This window comes from Humulus lupulus, chromosome 8, assembly GCF_963169125.1.
Source record: "Humulus lupulus chromosome 8, drHumLupu1.1, whole genome shotgun sequence".
In the NCBI taxonomy this organism is placed as follows: Eukaryota; Viridiplantae; Streptophyta; class Magnoliopsida; order Rosales; family Cannabaceae; genus Humulus; species Humulus lupulus.
In genome coordinates this window covers 95895671-95909436 of record NC_084800.1, presented here as the reverse complement: position 1 = coordinate 95909436, position 13766 = coordinate 95895671, and the positions used below count along the sequence as shown (strand labels likewise).

At 36.3% G+C, this 13766-nt stretch overlaps 1 long non-coding RNA gene across 1 annotated transcript; it reads left to right on the top strand.

The window, feature by feature from the left end:
* The first annotated feature begins 4549 nt into the window (after positions 1-4549).
* LOC133793974 (uncharacterized) lies at positions 4550-7190 on the top strand. Its single transcript, XR_009875054.1, has 3 exons — positions 4550-4847; positions 5799-5862; positions 6932-7190. It is a non-coding gene; the product is annotated as an uncharacterized LOC133793974 (long non-coding RNA).
* Positions 7191-13766: the final 6576 nt, after the last annotated feature.

Below are 13766 nucleotides of genomic sequence, written 5' to 3'. Positions count from 1 at the left end.
GAGATCATGCTGGGGGGCAAAACCTAGCATTGAGAATATTGAGGCAGGGCTATTTTTGGCCCACTTTAACGAAAGACTCCATCTTGTATGTTCAGAAATGCGACAAATGCCAACGCTTCCCCATAGTTGTCGGAGCTGCTCTAGTCAAGCTAATGATGATCTCATGCCCGTGGGCATTTGCATTGTAACGACCCAAATTTACTAATAAGGCTTAAGGGCCTTGATTAGTGTGTCGGGAGGGCATAATTGGATTATATGTGATTTAATGATTTAAAAGCATGCAATATGATTATTTGAATATCTGTAATGCATGACTATGTGTATTAGTATGCATGTAGGCCCGGATTAGGTTAGAAGGTCATAATCGTAATTTTGGCCCATTGAGGGCATAATTGTAAATATTTGTGATAAATTGATGAGACCACATTATTATGTAGATATATTTGTAATATGTGATTCGAGGCGATCCTAGGGAACGATTCAGTGGAAAAGTCACGGCGGAGATTTATACTCAGCTCGGGGCGAGCCTGGGGGTATTTCTGGAATTTATAGGAGATATTGGGGTCTATTTTGACATTGAGGAATATAACTGGTGATTAGTTGGGTGTCGGGAAGTAAGCGGTAGATATTTGAGACACTCGAGGAATTAGCGGGAATTGGGTGAAATGACCAAAATGCCCCTAGGTGGATTGAAAGGCTTAGAAGAAAGGGAGGGAAAATTGGTCATTTGGCTTATAAGGGGCAAGAGTTAAATTTCTTTATGCCTTAGTGGAAAGTCTAGAGTCTGAAGAAAGTTAAAAGAAAAGAAGAAGAGAAAGAAAGAAGGAAAATAGAGGCCATATCTTCACCCAATCGGTTTAGGTTTCTACCTCAATTCCTAAAGGAATTTGAAGCTGAAACTCAAGGAGATTCTGGGCAGGAGCTTGGGGCTAGAGTCTTTGGTCTGGCTTGAGGAATTAGCAAGAGCAATCCATCCATTTGAGGTAAGATTTTGAGGTTAATATTCAGTTCCTGGTAATGGTGTTGAGCTGGTTTTTCTAAGAAAATTTCTGTGGGAATCCTAGGGAGTTGAGGCTGAGAATTTGAGGAGGAAAAGACTAAGAAAGAATGGGAGACAACCTAGGCTAAGCTCATCTAGCAAAGGTAAGGAATTCTAGTTCAAGTTCTATGGTTTCAGCTGTTGTTTTATTGAGTTTCTAAGCTTTAGATCCAACCATGATGATTCCTTTGATTTGGGGTGCATGTGATTGAGTTATGTGTGGTTGGGATGTTTGGGATGAGAGGAAGATGTTGGGAGGCTTGCTTTGAAGTTTGATTGAGGTTTGGTTGGGTTTTGAGTCGGTTTGGCTAGGGAAAATTCGAAGGAGAAAATGTTGTGCAGGGCTGTGCTGTGACTAGCGCTACAGCGCTAGTCACTGGGCACTGTAGCGCTAGGCCATGTGTTCTGGGCGTTTTAGGCTCTGTTTTTAGCGCTGTAGCGCCCTCCTTAGAGCGTTGTAGCACTACCCTATTTCCAGAAAGGGGTTTTTGGGTTATTTCTAAGGGTTTTTTCCCGGGGGTTTGGGGTTTGATTCTACCACCCCGTTTGGTGGAATTAGGGCTTCCCGAGAGCTCGGGATTGGTGCCGAGGCTAGGCTTTGGACTTGAGGTTTGGTGATGATTCTGATCTATGGCTGTGACTAGGTGTACGCTAGGGCTCGGACGGGATTGTGCTTGAGGATCAAATTGAACAAAGCTAGCGAATTTAAAGGTAAGAAAACTGCACCCGGTTATGTGTTTGTGATGGGACTAAGAGTTCCCTATATCTGTATGATGTCATAGATGGTATTATGCCATGGGACATGTGATAACGGCCTAAGGGTTCCGTAAATAATACTTGCGCATAGGGCGCGGCTTAGCCACTGGTAGCTGAGGACAACTTAATATTCACTGAGCTCGGTTTAAGCGGGCCGGAGTCAGTGGGATAAATAGAGGGTGCGGCCTATGGGCGTTAACCCTAGTTATCGTATGTCAATTGATCTCTGATATGAAATGATATATCTGGTACGTTGAATACTTGATTGACATGAATGCTTAGACTGTTGAGAACATGCTTATGCGGTATGAGTTGTCTGATTGTTTGTTGAATGATTATGCTCTGTTATTGTGTTTTCTTGCTGGGCCTTGGCTCACGGGTGCTACGTGGTGCAGGTAAAGGCAAAGGCAAGTTAGATCAATCCTGAGATGGAGAGTTTCGAGGCTAAATGTACATAGTCAGCTATTCGGCCGCCACGGTCGAGGAGTGGAACAAGACGAGAAATGCTTATCTATCTATTTTTCCTTAGAGTGGTTAATCACTGTATTTAAATCTTGAATCTTTTGTAAACAGTCTTTAATTATTGCTTTTGGGATCCCATGTAAAAAGTAAATGTTTATTTAAAACAAATGCAGCTTTTCAGACCAAAATCTTTTAACCCTAGTTCAACTATAGTTCTGTGACACGTTTTGAATTAAATGACTTGATTGGAAAGTCTTGCACCTTTACAAACACACAGTGTAACGGTCTTGGCTATCCAGGGCGTTACATGCATTCTGGGGAATCGTCCTAATAGTATTCCTACCAATGGGCAAGGGAGGAGTTCGATACGCGGTGGTGGAAATCGACTATTTCACGAAGTGGGTAGAGGCCGAGCCTTTGGCAACCATCACTTCAAAGAGAGTCTTGGACTTTGTAGTGAAGAATATTGTATGTCGGTTGGGCTTCCTAAAAAGATTGTGTCGGACAATGGGACCCAATTCAACAGTGATCTCTTCACTAATTTCTGTGAAAAATATGGCATTATTAAGAGTTTCTCCTCAGTAGCATATCCCCAGGCCAATGGGCAGATCGAGGTGTGAACAAAACCCTCAAGGCAAGCCTTAAGAAGAGGTTAGACGAGGCCAAAGGAGTATGGCCCGAACAGCTCCCAAAAGTACTTTGGGCATACCAAACTTCTCACAGAACCTCCACGAGACACACTCCATTCTCCTTAACTTTTGGAAGTGAGGTCGTCCTTCCAATTGAAGCTTTGGTAACCACTCACAGGGAAAAGACATTTAGTCAGGAATGGAATGATGAATTACTTAACGCAATGTCCATATATAGAGCACTCAACATGCCTCATCAATAATCATGTATGTTACATATTGAGTGTAGTTTTCTTATCTCAGGTTCGAGCATAAAATAAATAAAGAACGATCTTGTCCTTAGGCCCTTTGCGGTCAGATAATCATAACCAAATATGAAATCCCATCAATAAAATGAGTAATAAAAGGTTCATGGACTAAAACCCAACTCCCGAGACCTCGAATCCTACTAAAACGGTTAGTAAATTCGATCTCGAGCCTTGAGATTCGAAAACTTGCACTCAAAACTGACTATAACCAAATTTGGCTCAAAGAGGACAACCAGTTCACGACCTGCCCCCAAGGGCCGCGGTGCGCCCCCAAGACAAAGAGCCCCATGTCTGGGTGCCAGGGGCGGGCTGTGACTTGCCGTCAAGGGCCGTGACGCCCCTGCCAGGCAGAGCCCAATGAAGTGGGGTTCACTCAAGTCGCGACTTAACCCTGTGAACCCAGCTCCCCTGCATTTTTCTCAATCTAAACCCATCCAAAACTCATCAAATGAATCCCAATATCACAATCAATCATCACCACAACATTATCACTAGTTTAACAGCAAAACCCAAGCTCTATAACACTTAAAACATCACCAAACATCCAATTACACAATCAAACTCTCAAGCCTTCAAACAACATAAAAATAGAGCAAAACATTAAAGTTCAAGCTGAAAACCTTACCTCAAACACAGAATTAACACCTTCAATTGCTGCACTAAAATCCTAAGTCCCAAGCCTCAAGAACCTCAAGCTTCAATTCTCCTAATTTGTCTCAAAAGCTAACCGAGAGAGAGAGAGAGATGATTGAGAGTGAGAGATAACGAAACCTCTATTTTTTTAGCCTTAGTTCCTTCTATAGCCATCTAAGCTTAAGTATATCTAATAGCCTAAATGTAATATTCAATATTTTCATTATACATTTTTTATTATAAATCAGAGTTTTAATACATAAAATGTACAAGTTTACAAATTTAAGAAATAGTAATGGAAAAATAGTGTTTAAAATATCATTTTATGTTTTAATGAGATTAAAGAGAGAGAAACTTGAGTAGTCAAGTATTGGACCCAAATGTCATATAATTTTAATTGGGGATTTTTATAAAATTAAGAAAGTTTTGCTAAAGGGCTTATTTGAAAAGAATTTTAGTATTTTGGGTCCAAGTGTAATTTAAAAAAAAATATAAAATAAAAAAAAAATAAAAGGCTTCAGCCTTTCTTTTTACCCGAGCCCCTCTCTCTCTCTCCTCAGAAACTCTCTCTCTCTCTCTCTCTCTCTCTCTCTCTCTCTCTGCGTGCTACTGTTGCCGACGACGCAGGAGTACTTTCCGACCACCACTTTTAGCCACGCGCCGGACCGTTGGATTCAGAGGCCTCCGAACTATCGTCCCACGCAGGAATCTAGAGCTCACTCGCCGATTAAATGCCTCAACCACTCGATTTAAGTTCGGCCACCCCGCGACTTCAAAGTTGCGATTCGGCCACCTCGGGCATCCGTTTTCCGATCCGTCACCACCATCGTGCTCCTCGTGTTGTGGGCTTCAAAACCCAATAACTTGTTCCTACATCTACCATAGTTGGGTGGTGGGCCCACCACGAGCCACCGCGATCCACCGTAGACCGACGGTCGAAACTTAGTGTTCGAGGTTCCGAAGTACGTTTTGAGTTTCAGAAAATCACCGTTTGACTTATTGTGGAACCCGATCATTGTGGTATAATTTCTTTGGCCTATATTGTGAATTAATTGTGATTGATTAGAGTAATTGTTATTATGTGTATTTATAGTATATATTTATATATTATTGATATATGGAATATTTTCTGTAATTTACTGGCTGTCTGGGATTATATGTATTTTTATACAGGTTTTGATTTTGGGATCGTCCACTTTATAGCCGTTGTGCTGTCCAATTTTCTAGAAAATATTAGATTTTAAATAAAGTATAAAAATACATATTTAATTGATTTTATATTAATATGGAAATTTTTATGATTAAGTAATTTTAATTATTATTGTTATTATTTTGTTAAGTAAATCAAGAATATAGTTTCATATATATATATATATATATGAAAAGTGTGATTTATAGTAAACCTATTATTTAACAATTATTCTTATATATTAATATTTTGTTAATATTTGAATATTTAAAATAATATCAAATATTAGTTTCTTACAGTTATTGATATTTGTAAGACCAGTAAATTTTGGAAAAAAAATATATTTATTATATCACTGAATTGATGTTATGACTAATTAGTAATAATATAAATATTTATAATTATATTATTATCACAATATCGATTATTACAATTTTATGTTAAATATATAATTTCTTTTATAAAATGACTATTTGAATATATACATTCATGTACGTATTGCTATTGAAGTATTTTGTTATTAATATTGAAATAAGTTTATTTATAGATGATAATTATTATTGTTGTTGTGATTATTATTATTATTATTATTATTATTATCATAAGAGTACATTATCTTATGAGCAAGGTTTAAAGCATAGTTTTATATGAAGAGTTATTTGTATTACGTTGATAATAATTATTATTATCATTCATATAGTTTATGGTATTGTTAATATACACTATCAATAGTGTATATTTACGATTTTGATCGAATTTAATAAATGATGTGCCTTGAATAGGATTTGTATGGATTTGATTGATTGACTCTTGCTGAGCAATTTTAAAATAAGCTAAGGACCTAAGGTAAGTAAATCTCACCTTTTGTGCTTAAGTGTAAGATGCATGACTACATTGATTGTGTACATCTGATGAGTTAAGTATGGTATGATGATGATGCATATGATAAGTATGTGAAGAATGGTTATATGAACACCATAAGGGTGTTGTGTGATATGTAATTGATGAATTCCGTGATATGTGAAAGATGTCTAACTTGGTTAAGAATGATATGAATTATGTGCAAGTATGTGTTCTTATGTTGATGGATATGTGGATTACTTTATGTTCATGATTTGTTATATGTTATGATATATGAAGCGTTTAAGTTTTTAGGCTGGAAACCTTAGACCTGAGCCATAGCTCTACGTTAAGGTATAGCAACGCCACCAACCCAAAGCTTCGTGTATTATGACTAAAGATGTTTTGAGTTATATGAGATGTGATACAATGCCTTAATTGAATACCATCAACATGAATCATGAACATGAACATTGGCATTTCAGCATCAGCATGTATGCATGGCATGTACAGTTATGTGATACATTATTATGTGATATAAGACCATGCATATGAATATGAGAAAAGTTATGAAATGCCTTAAAAAGTCTTATGTAAAATTTAACATTTTAATGACACAAGACTTAAGCAAAGTGATAATAATATGTTTAAAAAGGGTGCCACTGTTTTGATGAAGCAATTAAGTAAGTTCAGCAAAGAAGACGGAGGTCTATAAGACTAATAGTGGCTGCCCACTAGTATGGGCTAGGTCAGAGTTGACCATTCAGACATGCTTGCCATGTTCCCGTCTTTCTCCTCCATATGTGTAATAAGTATGGCAGCTATGGCGACGATGAAATGAGTGTTATGATGAGCCTAGCACAAGTGATATTGGGCCTATAAAAATGTGAAACTAAAAGAAAGAGCATAAAAGTAAAGTTTGAAAGTGCATGAGCAATAAATGAAATGCATAAGTATATAAGTCAGCATATTAGTATATGTGCACTACAAACTCACGACATTCATGTGTATGTGTATGCATGAGATTTGCTTACTGAGCGTTAGCTCATTATGTTATTTTCCAACATTTTTCCAGGTGTGGCTTTAGCTGTTGAGCAACTTGTGGAGCACAGACTCAGTAGCAATGCAATAATGGTTTAGAGTTTTCATATGGCTGCCTTAAATTTAAAGTATTCATACGTGTAATAATTTCTTCTAATAAGTTTATATAAAAGTTTTAAATTTTTCTGTATTTCTTCGTATCATTTTATTTAATTATTTTGGTCAAGTGCCTTACATACTCGTAAACCCTAGAATTACGAGTATGTGGCAGACATACCCTACCTTAGGGACGTTATACTAAATGATCAAAATGCCCGTAGGGCCATTCAAATCTTTCAAAGCCACCCAAGGGCATAATTGTCATTTCCACCTACCCCGTTAATCATAATTAACGTCCTCTAATTCCCGTCATTCCCAACATCCTCAAATATTTATTAAATCATATCCCATTACCCATTCATTCCCGGTAATGTATTAAATACAAATTTACCCATAGACTCACCCCGAGCCCAGTAATTAACCCCGTTATGACCAAACCGCTAATTTGCATCCTAGGATCGTCTCATGCCGAATAGCTCAAACATATCCACATAATAATGTGGTCTCACCCATATATCACATACATGCACATAAATATACAAATATGCCCTCAACGACCAAAATTACGAAAATGCCTTTCTTATAAGAAGTGGGCCCACATGCATGCAATTATCATCATATAATAATATAATTCACATAATCATGCCTATAATCACATAATAATGCATTAAATCAATTATGGCCCACCTGGCTCCCTAATCCAGGCACTAAGCCACATTAGGGAATTTGGGACATTACAATTCTCAAGCTTCGCATAATTCTTATTTGCTTCAAGAGCAACTTCCTTTAAAGATGTTAATTTCGTAGCCCTAGTAGATTATTTCTCTTTCCATTTCTTTTCAATGTTTTGTACTTCGAGCATTAGCGTCGCCACATTATCCTCAAGGCTCCTGTTAGAGTCGACTTCAAAGTTAGCAGTTCATCTTGCTTTTGACTAACTTGTAGTCGATCTAAAAGTTAGTCATTTAAGGAAGAGATTTCTAACCTCACAATGCCAAGTTCTTCTGTTAATTGGTCTCGTTCTTTTTCAAGGGAGTGCTCCTGTAATAGCTATTGTAATCGGCTCGGTTTTGGAACCAGTTACAATGGGACCAGGATGTGCAATGGGGGGCAATGGAGTGCTAGTGGTAAAAGTAACCTCAGATATAGTTCTAGCGAGGGAAGTTAGAACTGGAATAGAAGGATTGCGGGGTGGCCCGGAAGAAGAGGTGCCAGCATGAGATTTCTTAGATCCTTAAGGTTCAATTAGAGAATCTCCAGGGATTGACAAATTGGACAGGTAGAAAGGAGTATCTTCAATACTTCCACTACTACAATCACTAGGGAAGAATGTAGCAGTCTCCACCGAAGATGCTCACATATGTTGGAGCTAAAAGTCGTGGGGAAGCAGATCATATGAATTGGAGATAACATGGGAAGGGGTGGCTGAAGCTGCAGTGATGACTGTATTGACTGGGGGCATGGATCGTGGAAAAATACTAAGAGGGATGGATTCTTGAGATGATTTTTGCAAGGCAAAAGGACTTTAGGAAGCAGGTTTAGAAAGTTGTTGAACAGAGGCACGTTGGCCAGAGCCAGCCTACGCCTCTATGTACCTTGAGCGACTGGGTGGTCGAGGGGGGGTGGGGGGATCAATGTTGTTTAAGAAGATGAAAAAGGAGTTGGAGAGAACGATACCTTTGATTTCTTTGCGACGGGGACAGAAGGGACCGTGACACTACCATCTGGGGAGCCTTGGGAGAAGGTCGATAATGCTTCCTTTTTCAGACCAATAGAGCATCTAGAGCCTTGAAAGAAGAGGAAGTTTGTTGCATAAAAGCTTCAATAGGGGTAGGGGCATTACCAGAACAATGTCTTGCATTAGAAGCAGTGACCACTTGTGCTAGGGCAGTGGGAGCTTAGGGGGCATCTTGGGAATGGTCAGATAGGGAGGTATCGGTCTCTTCACTCATGCTCTTAGCTATTAATCCTTCACGGGAGCCTTGAGAAGAGAATGGAAGACTTCGAGATGCTAAATTCTTCCAGGAATCTTCCACGTGTTGGGATAGAGCATGGATGTCATCTGGGAGAAGAGGCAAAACTACTGGGGCATCGGTACTCTTCTTGAACTCAACAAGATAAGTGTGACATGCCTTAGTTAAAGTAGCCTCTTTATTCTCATCTCCGTCAGCTGACAACATGATAGCAGATTCGTCGATGTTATCAACCCAGCATAGCCTCGGCAGACATGACATGATCTCAAGAGTTAGCAGAGCCTTCACAAGAATGGCTTCATCTTTTCGACCGGTGGAAGATCTCACACGAAGTTAGTAATTCAGCTCTAGAGTCGCTAATGTTGAACTTTTTGGGCTAAGATATTCCTGAAAAATTCCCCCAATAGGGGCAAAATGGTCAACTCGGTAACACAATGAAAGTCGATGAAGCATTAATAAGGGAGAAAGAAGTATGTGAAAAGGCCTACCCTCTGAGAAGTATCAAAGAACGAGAAAAGCCCCATTAAAGACAACCTTGGGAAACCAATTGCCCCCAATAACAAATACAAATTCATCCCAATTTTGGTGAGATGTTTCTCGCTCGATAATCATGAAATGATCCTTCTTGGGGGACAAATACCATAACTTGTGCATGAAGGTGATATTCTTTGATTTGGTAAAGGAGCCAGAGATCTCAGACACTTGAAGCCTCTTTTTCTTCAACACGCCCAGAATGTCAGCCGTGATTACGGCTTGAACAACATTAGGAGGCAATTGCATGATGTGAATGCCATCCACTGCAAGGAAGTATGCTAGGAGAGAAGGAAGAGGAAATTGGGTCATGCGAAGAAGAACCAGTTTGATTACAATTTCATTAGGCTTCAGAGACATGTTGTAGCGCCAACCCCTAAGCTCCTCTCAAGTAAGCATTCACATAAAGACATCATCGTGAATTTGGCAGGATGAATGGAGTGTAGAAAAGTGCCCTTCATAATCGGCAACCCACTCCTCTTAGGAAATTACTTTGGCTTTGGATTTCTTCGTGGAAGGTTTAGCACCTGATTTCTCAGATTTGGGGGCCATGTTTAAGAAATTTAGAGACGGAAGGGATTGAAGAGAAGTGAGCAGTGAAGAAGGAGAATTCGAGAAAAGAGTGAGCAATGGAAGCGAAATGGGAAGTTATCCCTTTATAAAAAATTCAAAAAATGGGAAACTGTGAAAATAGTTGTTGATGGGACTGAATCCAATAAAAAAGTGGAAAATCATAAATATGAAAGGAGGTGTGTAGAAAAGTACTTGAGTGGAGGTGTTTGGCCTTTTAACTTCATCCTTAAGTAAACAAGGATTAGTTTATAGCTAAGGATGAAGGGCAATTGTGAGGGCATTTTGTTCTCAGTTTTATTACTTTCCATTTATAAGCATTATTAGTGACTTGCATAATAAATGTTTGTTAAAATGTAACAAGTCACGTGACTAATCATGGGAAAAGAAGTACTTGTTTGTGTGCAAGGGGAGTGTCAAAACGCACATTTCACTAAATGGCAAAGGGAGAAAGAAGTCCTGGAAGAGGCGAAGCAAAGGCAGGGTCTTTGGCCTCTGCACAGAGATAACCAATTCAGATTGGCTCGGGAGGAGTCGAATATATTTGGCGGGCAACGGAACTTGGGGTGGACACGTGTACTAATGACAATAAGTCTTTTCTAACCCTTTCTTTCGTTCTTTTGCTATACATAATTCATTTCACTCGTAGCAAAAGGGATTTTTTCTGCTCTTTACGATAATGTGTCTGTCAAAATATAGAGTGAGAACTAATTTCGGCATTAGAGTGTTTTCTTGCAGGTACCCACTATTAGTTCTTGTCAAAGATTGTTCTTGTTAAAGATCGGCTACAGATTTCTCCCATAAGTTGATTAAGTCAACAGAGAAATAAAGACAAAGAATGGAAGAGTGAAGGCATAGAAAGAAACTCAACATGTTCGGGAAAATCAACCCGAACAGTATTGATGAAAGAATTATTATTTTCGTCATTATTAAAATTGAGTAATTAATAATTTGTTAAATTTAGTTGTTCTTATTTTAAGACTCAAGAGCTAAATTATATAAACAATTCTCTTTGATCAATTTCACAAATAACACAAAATCTTAGAACATTAATAACGTTCAAAAATTTATAATTTCTTAATAAAAACAAAGCAAATAGATGTGATAAGACGCAAGGTCGATGTTCTAATTTTATTTATAATTATGTGGAATAAAAATTCGAATTGTTACATCTTCAATGTATAATGGTTTCTGAAATAATTCTAATTCTATTATGGGTTTATATTTTTTTGGACTTTGTGTTTTGTCTCATTACTTGTTTGGATCTTGTATTTTTATAAATTACTTTTTGGATCATACGTTTTGTAAAATGGTTAAAATAGAACCCTAAATTCGATTTTGGTCAATGTTTTCTCAATTAAAATCACAAATAACTTATCAAACTAATAGTCCAGAACAAAAATAAAATTATTCTGCTTAAAAACAGCGTTATTATATTCAATTTTTTCTTCATCAAAATTGAGTTTATGGTTCTATTTTAACTATTTTACAAAAGATAGAGTCCAAAAAATAATTTATCAAAATACAAAATCTAAACAGGTGATGAGACAAAACACATGATTAAAAAAAATATAAATTCTTCTACCATATGTACTCATGAAATCACATCAGTTATATATGCTAAAGTAATATAATTTTTTATGAAAAAGGTAATAATTTCAGTTTGTTGCGTGCCTTGAATCTAGAAATTAATTAAGCTAGTGGCCAAAACTATTTATAAATAAATTCTATGTCCTCAAACGACTTTCTTACCATAATCCACGCAGGAGATGGTATATATTTATGCAATAGAATTGATGAGGTTTCTTTGGACCTAGACAAATTAAGTACTTTTATGCTTAATTGATGTTCTTTTCTTTTTTTATGAGAGGAGTTGGGAAGAAAGTGCATGAAGATGAAATAGGGATGAAGTGAACCATGAAATGTCAAACAGGTCCTTTCAAAAGAAGGTCAGCTAATCAGTTATTGTTATATATATATCATGAATCATGATAGTGCATATACTAGTTGCAAAATCTCATTAAACCAGTTGCCAAATAGGTCATGTTTCAAAAGCCCAGCTCGTGAAAGATGAGAGATTCCAAGTTTTATTTATTTATTTTCTTTTCTTTGTTAAATGATCCACTTGGGAGAAAAGTTTGGTGAGAATATTAATTATTTATATAAAGGACAATTTTTTTACATGGGTTTCATCGGTAGGGCTTAAAAGGGTTTCACTTTAAATTTTATTGGTGGGGCTCTTCAGTGTTCTAGATCCGTAAACAGTTTTCGAAACGATTTTTTTATGACCGTGTATATTGTAGTTGTTTTCCAGTACCGAAAACTAGGTTCAAACATGTTGTTTTCCACGCGCATAAAAAAAATTAGTCATGCGTGCAACATATTTGAACTTAGTTTTCGGTACCGTAAACTATTCGAAATTTTCAGAAAATTTGCATAATGATCTAAATAACTACAATATACACGTTCATATAAAAAATTGAGCCAAAAACTGTTCATAGGTCGAGAACCCTGAGAGCACACTGATAGAACTTAAAATGAAATTCTATAAAAACAAAATTATCATATATATATATATTAATATTTATGCACGTTGGAAAAGAAAGAGAGAAGGAAAATATTGAGGACAAAAAAGAAAGTTCATGGAGCCACGGAATCCTGCATAAAGTTGTAAAAGGACAACTTAAATGTTGAAACCTCAACTACTTTGAGCGAGAAAAACTAGACTAATCATAAAGGTGAAGTTAGTAGGGCAATAGAATAGAACCAAGTTGATGGATTATCCTGCAAATACTTTCTAGAGACGAAAAACAAATGCAAAATGAAAATTATGGCTTTATTGAAAGAAGGGAAATTTACAAAAATACCCAAGAAAATTCTAAAAATATGGAATTAAAAAAAAATTACAAAAGTATAAAGAGACATAATCATAAATACATAGTTTTTTTTAAACAAAATTTGTAACAATAAAATTTTTTTGTAATTAAAAATTTACATATTTGTAATATGTTACAATTTTTTAAACAAACATTTACAGACTAAATAAAAAAAATTGTAACAAACAGTTACATAACTATTACAAATTGTTATTTACATTTTTGTAATTTTTGTAAAATTCAGTAATTTTTAAAAATAAAATTAAAATTTACAGTGATAACTAACACAAATAAAATTTTCTGCACAGCATAATAATATGATGATTTGAAGAATACCACACCAAATAAACAAATTCGGATGATATTTAATGGGAAAGTGTCTATAGGATCCAAAATGGCACCAGATATATATGAGAGCGAACTTTGTTTAGTTACGAAATGTATCCTACTTACTCCACAATTGTTAATTATTAAAATCCTAAATACATTAAATTAAGTTCCAATACATTAAATTTTAATCTACATATGATGCATTCCCTTTTTTTTTAGTTTCTAAAAAAACAAATTCCATTTATTATATATATAGATATATGTAATGTAATACTAAGACTTCATAATATAAATTTACTTATATTTAATTAAATCCCAACGACCACAACTATTTCAATAGTAATATAAACTCTTTTAATTATATTTGGTTCAGAACCAATCCTTTACCAACTAGTAAAGTCAACTTACTCTTCATACCCAAACATTTTCAATATTTATGTTTTTATCTTTTGTTGTTGTTTTTTTGCTCTAATTTCTCTCAACTACAAGT